Genomic DNA, 11,770 nt, shown 5'->3' with positions numbered 1-11,770 from the left:
TTAAGTTAAACTATTCATAGGCATTTGAAATTTTCGATCATTATTAGTTTTTTTTAAAATTAATATCGATAAAAATTAATTTGTTGGGTAGAAAAGCTTGAAAATTTAATACAAGGCTTCTAACACATTGTAACAATAGCAGTTGAAAAATATTAAAAATACATAGACACGATTTTTTTTTTTTTAAAGAATTTAAAGTTTGAACTTTGACAACATATTATGTAAAAATCAAAAAAAAAAATCGTAAATTATTTTATTCTAGAAATTCATAAAAGTTTTTTTTTTAAATCTAAGATTTTAAATTTGAAAACAAGGCTCCTAACATATTTTTACAATAGCAGTTGAAAAATAAAGAAATATATAGTCACAATTTTTTTATAAGTATTCAAAGTTTGAATTTTGACACCATAAAAATTTTAAATTCTTAGTGGAGCGATTAATTTATTGATTTTACAATGATGTGTGTTGTGTTGTGTGTTTATTTTTTTTTGTGTGTCTGTTATCACGTTTTGGGGCAGTAAAAATGCTTCGATTTTTGACATCAGTACCTCGTTCAATCAAAAAAAGAATCCAGTTGGTATTTTGAGGAATCAAAAGTGAAAAATTCTTAATACTTTTTTTCAATAATCGAGAAAAACAAAATAAAAATTAAGGGAAAAACGGGAAATTTTACGCACATTAATTTTTCGACAAAATCGATTTTGGTTTTTGATGTTACTTTAAATCGAATGACCATAGATACATGAAGTTTTCACCGAATGTTTATATAAATAAATTTTTACAACATTTGATTTTCACTTTTAGCGATTTCCTTATGTTGGTGTAACTCTAAAACAAATTACCGCAGATACTTGACATTTTGACTGTATGTTTATATAGGCATTTTCTATATTTGATAAAATTTTCAAAATATTTAGATTTGTTTTGAGCTGTTATTTTAATTTTTCAACTTTTTTAGTTTTTTTTTTCTATAAATATCGATAAAAATGTATTTGTTCGGTAGAAAAGCTTGAAAATTTAATACAAGGCTTCTAACACATTTTAACAATAGAAGTTGAAAAATAAAATAAATTCATAGTCACAACTTTTTTTACAAGCATTCAAATTTTGAATTTTGACAACATATGTAAAAATCACGAAAATCACGAAAATTCGCAAACTACCTACTTCAAACTAGAAATTCATAAAAAATTTTCTTTTTAAATCTAAGATTTGAAAATTTTTAATAATCTATATTATATTCTAGACAGATAAACAGTCTCGACTCAGATTCGTTTTTCGCATAAAATGATATAATATCATTGGATACAAATTAAATACCATACATTACAGTAACCCACTTGTAACCTACTGTACAGCAAAGCGACATCCACTTTCCCGTTTTTTTTTTTTTTTTTTTTTTTTTTGTCAACAATTAATAAAACTAGCCATAATTCCAGTAGAAAAATAAATATCTAATAGTACATTATAAACTATGTAAACGATATTGGTATTACCATCGCAAACTTACTTCATAGGTTTATAATTTTTCATAATAATATACAACATTTTTCAATATAGTAAAAATCGTATTTTAAATGAAATAAATGTTAAAAATATAAATCGGTTGGGTATAAAGTCTTAGAATAATAAAATTACAAATAGATTAGTAGTTATATAATTTATAAACAATAATACAAATTTCAAGTTAATCTAAGAATTAAATTATTGTATTTTAGTTAAATTATAGTTTTTTTTTATACTTTTAATTATTATGTATTATGTATAAGCTTCGTATAGAATCAGTATTAAACTATTTAGTATTAAACAGTTCTAATATATTTTTAAATTCTTTCAACTTTATTTTATAAAATAGTTCATTTTTAATCTTCACGAGTTCGTCTGCTGGTTAGGTATACTATTTTTATTTTTTTAAACACAACATTATTAATTCGACTTATTTTTTCATCCATCTCCAAGTATTTTAAAAGTTCAACATAGTTTTTTCAAGGGATTATGATTGAGCTTAAGAGCTTATATATATATAATATGTATAACATCACTGTAGTAGTTCTTTAGAAGTATATTTGAATCATGAACCGTATCATATCTACAAAGTACAATATACCCCCATACAATAGTATACCATTTATTTATTTTATATTCTTGATTAATATATAAATTATTCTGCTTGGATATATAATATATATATATATATATATATATATATTATATAGTTATGATATAGTTTGGTATGCAAAATAACATGAAATGGAAAATATTTTTCTATCCTACTTCAAAACAATTGGCTAAATTTATATTTATCAAAATGTTTAAAAGTTGAAAAAAGTTAAACACCTACTGATCGCATAACTTTTTTAGTACTCATGTCATGTGTAAAGCATATTTTTCATTAATTCTTGATTAATTATTTACTAAGATTATAATAAAAACATAAAAATCCACATAATTTTCTTAGATAAATATTTAGTATGAATTATTTAACGAATCAAACATAATCATCAAATCAAGATTATAATAATATTTATGAAAGATTTAATTGAGTAGAAAAATAATTATGTTTGGCATCCCAAATAAATCTCCCTTGAAGATATTACCTATATTAAAATCTTTAGGTAGGTACTCGTTTAGATTATCATTTATACACAAAGTATTCCCTATCCATCATCATGTGCAGGGGTAGTTGTAACAAAAATGACAGTAATAAAAAAAAAAGTTTTTTATTTTTACAGAAAAAAGAACATAGAATATATTTAATTTTACAGAATTATAATTTATAATATACAGGGTGATTTTTTAAGCATGCTCGCCCCATTTTTATGCTTAAATTATGCATATATTCAAATTTTGATTTTTGGAATATTTAAGTGTAGTTAAAGGCGATATTTTTGAGTACTTAGATTTTTCACAACTTTTAAGGAGTATCCTGTAGCGATACTAACCTTGGTTTTTCAAATGACAACCTATATGTTTTAAAGCAAAATGTGATTCAGATAATTTTTCTGAAAATTTTGACATATTGCAATCAAAATTCGAACGAAAACTTCCAGAGTTATTCTACTTGAAATACTAAGGAATAAGGATAAAAGTCTAATACTTAAATGCCTACGTTGTAAATGGATACGATAATTATAATTCGGTATACAATATAAAATGTGCTATTGTACACTATTGTTTGGTATTTTATTATAAGTAGGTATACCTATGCTATACAAATATTAACGTTGCCTATAAGGTATAGGTAACATGGATAAAATAAAAAGGATATTATTTTATTCATATTTTCTTTTCTTTTGAAAATTGTCAGATGCAATATTTGGCCATTTAGTAATAAGTAGTGATTATTAACAAATATTTTATTTTTACGAGTATATTGTATACCGAATTATAATTATCGTATCCATTTACAACGTAGGCATTTAAGTATTAGAATTTTATCCTTATTCCTTAGTATTTCAAGTAGAATAACTCTGGAAGTTTTCGTTCGAATTTTGATTGCAATATGTCAAAATTTTCAGAAAAATTATCTGAATCACATTTTGCTTTAAAACATATAGGTTGTCATTTGAAAAACCAAAGTTGGTATCGCTACAGGATACTCCTTAAAAGTTGTGAAAAATCTAAGTACTCAAAAATATCGCCTTTAACTACACTTAAATATTCCAAAAATCAAAATTTGAATATATGCATAATTTAAGCATAAAAATGGGGCGAGCATGCTTAAAAAATCACCCTGTATATATTATAGTCTGGAGGAAATACCTAAGTTAAATAATTTTATATTTTTGTATCTAAATTACTACCTAAAATTTTACTTACATCGAATTAGTGTGAAATCAAATCTGTCTAGTCACAGCCATTTAATATTAAATCTAATTTTTTAAACATCAGTTGTGATTTTGAACAAACTTAAAAGAAGGTGGGTTAGTGTCATGGCACTAAAAATAAGTGAAATATTTGTTATTTTATTAAAAACCATTGAGTTATACTTACATTTTATTATAGTTATGTTTTAAGACTTCTGACTTATAACATTACCTGTTAATATTATGGATCTGACATTCAATAATTTACGTAAATTATTAATTTTAACATAAACAACATAAACATATGAAAACAAATTAAGTAATTACCATCGTAAGCAGAGAGTGTTGATCATAAAGTGCGCAGACCAATGATTGTATGAATAATTATCTATTTGCATAAAATACCAACATACCACACTCGAGTATGGAATACCGTTTTCACGAGTGTTTATACCACCGAAAATACCATTTGAGCGATTAAGTATAATTGTTGTAGTTTTATAAATTGAAGTTTATATATATATATACATATTATATATTAAAATTTACACTGTTAAAATATTAAACAATGAATGAATAAAATCACATACAATATACCTAGGTAAATAATTGTTAATTAATAATAATCTCTAAAAGGGAGTTCACACTAAACCGTGTCGTGTATTGCAGTGTAAATTAATTTTCTCTAATTGGCTGTACCATGTGGTCCATTAAGGTATACTATATCGTTTATCGTTATATCACACGATACCGCATAGTTGAATATATTCAACTTTTGGTCGTGTGGTTCCAGTTATGTGCAGTAAAGTGATACTTAAAAAAAAAAATAATAATAATAATAATAAAATTGTATCATTAAGTACAATATTCATATCAGTGGTATTGCATTTTGGAATACACATAAAAAACATACGGCACGAAGACACACGGTCATTGAAAACATGACACAACACGATGTAAGTGTGACCCCCCCCCCTCCATTTTAAAAATATAAAGGTTTACCTAATATTTAGTGATATTCTAAAATAATAGTAATCTATATTATAATATAGTCAAAAATCAGTGAAATTAAATCACTTGTCCATTTAGCTCATGGGGGTAAAAATAATTTAATCGATCGAACGGATTATTCATTGTTAGTTCATATTTATTGGAATCATTCAAATGATTACCACCCATCGTGAATAGACGGTATTATATGATAAGTTATCATAACAATGACTTCACATATTTTAAATCATGATAAAATAAAATGGCATGATGACATTTTTTTATGTGACACGCGGTCGTGTGACATGAGCACCTACCCGTTCAGTTACATTATCAGTAATAACCATTATTATTAATATTTCAATTTTGTTTATTACATTTTTTGTTAACGTTTTGTATAATATTTCTTTCTTTAAGTTGTTTAGGTTATTAAATCGTATAAATGTAAACAATAAAATAGTATACATGATTTACATTGAAATACTATTTAATTACTATAATTAATTATTAATTAATTGCCTATTTAAAAGTAATATATTTTGACGGAAATTTACCGAACAATCAATAGAAGTGAAGTCAGTGTAAACAGTTCTTCAAAATTTGGAAAAGAAGTCATTAAACCATGTAATTTTCTGATGTTTTAAGTTACACGCACAAACAAAATTCAATGTCATCGATGATTTTAGATACACGGGTACTTGTAGTTCTCTGAAAACGCTATAATTTCAACTTTTGAAATTGAAATCAATGCATAGTCGATGCAATTAAATATTTGTAACATTAAACCCGAGAAATTAATAGTTCATAAATAAACATGAACAATGTATAATAATACAACAAAGGAATGTATTCAAACATATAATACCCTTAGAGCTATAAAAGATCATATTATATTATATCGATAACTACGTTCGCTCACAGTTTGCCAATATCGTAATAATTCAGTATGGTATAATACTATAATAATACAGTATGTTTTATTTGTATTTTTAGTCGAATAACGTGAATCTGAATATAATAATATGTATTTTAAGGCAATAATGTTGTCGGAGAGGAAATAGTGATAGATTAATTTTAGTGTTGTTTTGTTGTTTAATGTTGTTTTATTATAAAAACAATGTTTAATTATAACTGTAATAACAATATCGATCACATATTTTACACCTTAAACATATTTTTTTAAATCTTCATAACCATTCTTGATTATTTACTATAAGAGCTGAACTTTCATTACACAAATTATTAATAAATATATTCTATTATAGAGACCACGTTAAATAACTCTGTTTATAATGTTTATATATTACCTATTAGTTTGTTACAAATGCTATTCCTGATGTAAATGGCGTTGTTTTTTTCTTACTAATATAATTTCTTTAATATACGTAAATTTATATAGATATGCATTAATATTATTGTGGTCAACCCATTTTTTTGTTGTTCAGATCATTGTTGTGTTAGGAAGTAGCAATATTAATAGGCATCCTGCAGTCGACTAACAACTGGGACGTACCCACGAAACAATCACCTGGCGAACGCTTCATCTTGGAAATAGAGACTGTTGATGTACAAACAATCCAAATTGTAAATTATGATTATTATTATCCTTTACATTATAAAGAAATAAAGTTTCAACCGACCATTCAAAAAAGCTGATACACTGTAAGGGACACTTTTTATTTAGGTAGCATATAGAGTTATTAACAGTTAAATAATTATTGAAATATAATTCGGAATTCCAGTTTATGTTGTACTTATTAATGATAAATAATAATGCATTTAAAACCTCAATTAGAACTTAGTGAATAGTTAAACGAGACCAGTATCATAATTTACATTAAATTATCGAATTATATTTATTAGTTCATTATACTTATGTTCAGTGCCAGAAAGTTTAATTTTGGTACAACAAATAATTTTATCATATTATCTCTGGTATTAATGCCATACGTTTATTTAAAAAAATTAATACGAGTAAAAAGATGTTTAAGGTTATGTTTATTTAAAAAATAGTTAATTTAACACTTAAATATAAAAAATATAAACGACTTGGAAATAAAATATTATATTATAGATATTACATCTTAAAATTTAAGTGGGGTTTTTAAGGGAAGGTGTCACTGCTCAATCTGCATTTACGTTTGCCATCCTACCGAAAATGTAACGTCAACATGTGATCGTCGACATAATCTAGGGGTATACCAAATAACAATCGTCCGCAATCGCATTATATCCATCATGAATTATTATTTCGCGATTCAATTTTATGGGCTAGGAGAGTTTTTTTTTTAAAGTCATTTGTACGGATGTGCTATATGTGCCCCAATAACGGCTGATAGGTTTCAATCGTCCCAAGGGTTCATCCAGGACCATCAATCCAAGTAATCAAACCCTTGAACCTACATACACCTAGTACCTATGTACAAGAAAACTATTCTGAAAATAGTTTGACTAGTTTATTACATTAATGATACTATTTTCTGTGACGCTGATCACCGGTACCTACTATTTTTGTTTTAGTAATAATATCACATAGAATACAAATTGGTACTTGCAAATATATAATAGAAAATTAAATCAAATATTTAATTTTTGAATTCAAAAACAAAGAAAATAGGAAGTTTTTCGATGTATACATGAGTACATGACCCATTTTCACAGCATTGATTTTTATATACTAGTTTGTATTTAATTGTATTTATTCGAATCAGTGTCACAGTGTGAAATATTGCAAATTATTTTTAATCGTTATCGCCCAAGCCTTAATTTAGATTTTATAGTTGTAACATACAATATGGCGTGTTTTCAAAAGTTATAAATTATTTACTTTAAGATTTCTGTAGTCTATGCACTATACTGTATATACTATAGTATAACTTACCCATTGATGAATGCATTATAGTTTGCTTGAAATGCGTTTTCAAACTTATCAGTATGATTGTTTTATTAAGTGAAAAATTATGTTTTTTTGAATATTAAACTTCATACTTCAATCCAATTTTTTGTATGAGTATCATCATATTCACTACATAATATGTTTAGTATTTATTACGAGTTATATATATTTGTTACCGTATAAGTAATATCAATCAGCCATGTTATTAAAACATTACATTAATTATTGGTTCTATATTAAATAATTAAATAAAATAACTTAATTTAAAACTATGTAGGTACTTTGGGCTAGCAGCACTGTCCAAGCATCAATAGCCCGTTAGTACCTGTGTCATGTGAAACGTCAGAGGCACTAACGGTACAGTCCTGTCTACCATCTTCCTATATTGCATCCATAAAGACTTCGTGGTCGCTTACCATCTCACCTGCCATTCAAAAATTGTAGCGTTCCTTCCTCACGTTTAACTACCAATATCGATGGACGCAGTTCTTCGGGCTCAATTTCGGCGTTAAGCCGAGACCTTATCCTTCCTCTCTCGAACCCGATAAGATCTGCCAGCGGCATATAGGCCAGAACCAGTACGGCCTCGTCCGAGACGGTTAGGATCGTCCTCAGGGCGACGGACCTCTGTGGGCGGATCAGGCTGGCCCTAGTTCTGACGACGTCGGTAATCGCGTTGATCCATACTGGGTGGCGTAGAGCAGCTGGCTGTCCATGACTGAGCCGAGCAGCTTCCTTTTCCACTGTCCTGGACCTCTTATATTTGGCATCAGTCGGGCCAGCGCTGCCGCTCTTCGAGTCGCCTTATTCGCGACAGTGTCAACGTGTGTCGCAAGCCTTATGTCTAGGATAACCTCGAGGCATCTGATTTTACTGAAGATTGTGATATGGTGACCGCCGGCTATCAGCCGAGCGTGGACGAGAGTTTTTTCTCCGGTAGAAAATCACCACCTCGCTCTTATGAACAATAGGAACTATGTAGGTATACTAGAATCGGTAAGTCACAATTGAAGATAGTGTTTTCTCTAACCAGTTTTATATAATATTGTTGTTGCTTTGACCGTATTTTTAATAATGGTTAAATTGTTAAAGCAAGGGACTACCATTGTATATCTATATAGAGTACATATTATTGATCACATTTTAATTGAATTTTAATATTTGTATTATGCGAATATATGAATATTATTATAATTTAGGTATTTTACTTTTCATTTGTGTAAATTCTATTTTTTGCCAAATGACGATGAACATTATATTATTTAATTAAAAATGATAATTGTTAATTTGTCTACATCTTTTTTATGTTAGTTATTATGAAAACTATTGCTCATGTTATAAAAAAATAAGTTATTACACTTTTTCAATCGATGTCTTTGTTTGTATGTCTATAATATTATTATAATGTTGTATTACGGAATAAATTAATTTAAAAAAAAAATTTAATAATAAATATTCTTTTAAAATGCTTTGGTGATATCCAATTATTTAAACTGACAATCTTTACAAGTAATTAATATTTAAGTAATAAATCGTAATAATAAACCAAAATATACCGAAGAATTACTAAAAAATAAATATTTGAAATTAATTTTTTTGAGATAATAACATGAAAAAATAAACTATCAATTTCTATGAACTTAATCGATGAGTTAATATTCTACGATCTTTTCTTCTTTCAATTTCTTGTCGATTCATTTCATTTTAGATTCTGAGCGGAACGATAAATGTATTGATCGAGAAATGTATTGATTTTACCATGATGTGTGTGTGTTTTTTTTTTTGTCTCTTCAGTACCGACAGTACCTCGTTCTGAAAGTGAATCTAGTTGGTACTTTGGAATTTTGGAGCGAAAAAAGTAAAAAAATCTCAATATTTTTCTAAATAATCGAGATAAACAAACTTTTTTTTCCTGATGAAAATCACTGCATGAGGACCGTACTGTTTTCACATTGATTACCCCCAATCACATTGCTTAGCCCCTCTCACATAGCTTAGCCCCAACACAATGCTTAGCCCCAAACACATTGCTTAGCCCCTCGGGATAAACAAACTAAAAATTAAGGGAATAACAGGACATTTTACACACAAATATTGATTTTAAAACAAAATGGCCATAGATACATGAAATTTTCACCGAATGTTTATATAAGTATATTTTATCCATCATACAATTTTCAAAAAATAAGTTGAACTATTTATAGGCATATGCAATTTTCGATCATTATTAGGTTTTTTTTTTATTTAATATCGATAAAAATTTATTTGTTGGGTAGAAAAGCTTGAAAATTTAATACAAGTCTCATAATATATTTTTACAATAGCAGTTGAAAAAAAAAAGAAATACATAGTTACAATTTTTTTTATAATACAAGCATTCAAAGTTTTAAATTTGACAACATACGCAAAAATCACGGAAATTATCGCTGATAATTTCAGGACAACATGCAAATAATATTAATTAAATTTATCGACTTCCGTCGGTACCGTATTAATAAGTAATAATAATATATCCTAGAGTCTAGGACCTAGACAGATAAACCGTCTCCACTCAGATTCGTTTTTCGCATACAATGATATAATATCAATGGATTCAAATTTAATTCCATCCATTACAGTAACCCACTTGTAACCTGTTGTACAGCAGAGTGACATCCACGACTTGCCCGCTTTTTTATTTGCTTTAATTATTATTGAAAAATTCATCTAGTTGGTTTAATTTTATTATAATTTGTCTATCATATTATTAAATAATTATTCAAATAAATTGAGTTCAAAATAAAATAAAATACAATAAGGTGTTTAGTTAATTATTTTATGTTTTTTATGATGTTATAGGTATTACAGTATAAATAATAAATTTCAAAAGTTTAAATATTTTCATAATTAGTGCCTAAAACCAAATGTATTCTAATATATTTTTTATTAGGTATCATTAGATAATTTTCATTAGAAAAATCTTTTGGAAACTTCTATTATACATTACCAAATTAAGAAATCATTTAAATCATATTTTAAATATCAGTTCACAGTATAAATTCATAATATGAGCTATAGATCAGGCTATATCTGTCTCCGCAAAAGATTTCTGCACTTTATTTTGGAACACATCAAGTTATGAAGTTTCTGAATACTCGTGTCTAACCTGGCTGAATATATCATATAATAATTGTTAAAAATACAAAATAAAATATGTCAACGAAAAAATATATTATTATCAGGGAGTTTAGAAAGTAATTTCTTTGATTTACAGCCTGTCACCAATGATTCTTTTTGTATTTTGGCATTCAAATCAATGATTAACTTCCTAAATTCCTCCCTCTTATTGTCATTTTTATCATAACCTCTTGAAATGTATTTAAATCTGAATACATTTTGGTGTATTAAAGAAATAATATTATATTAATTAAATTATTTTTATAATATCGTGTATTCTGTGAAGGAATTAATGATACAATAATTATTATAGTCTAATAGTAATTTCAATTTTCCCAAGCAGATAAAACGTAACTTTTAAATTTCTCTCAATATTAATGTAATAATGTTGGATAAACAAAATTTAAATCCAATATATTTTCATAAACCATTAATCCCGAAGAAATATTTTATTTTTTTTTTTATAGGTTTTTATCATAACTTCAGACTGTATTAATACACGGTGGATATACAACATAAATACTGTTTTGAAAAACAAGTACAAGATATCTGTAAATAATTTAAGTTAATGAATTTGTTCATATTATAATTAAAACTGTAGGTATAATATTGACTACATCTACAATTCTACATATTTCTTGGCATCAAATAATTTGTAAATAATTCAAATTACTTAAGATTTGTGAAAGTTATTCGAAATATCTAGCCTCTTGCAAATTATTTATTATTGATTTTAATGAAATTAATTTTTATTATTATGTATTATTATATTGTATATAGTCCACTTTATCATGTATATAATTTGAATTGCTTATATTTAATTGATTTTATAAATTTTTATTTTCTAACATTTATTATACTTCTGTGTTACAATATTTTATGTACGCCAAAATGAAATAGGTGAAAAGATATATGACTTTAT

This window comes from Diuraphis noxia, unplaced genomic scaffold (genome assembly GCF_037042655.1).
Source record: "Diuraphis noxia isolate RWA-SAM2 unplaced genomic scaffold, SU_Dnox_SAM2 contig0004, whole genome shotgun sequence".
In the NCBI taxonomy this organism is placed as follows: Eukaryota; Metazoa; Arthropoda; class Insecta; order Hemiptera; family Aphididae; genus Diuraphis; species Diuraphis noxia.
The sequence above is the reverse complement of the archived record's forward strand: the minus strand, read 5'-3'. Positions refer to the sequence as shown.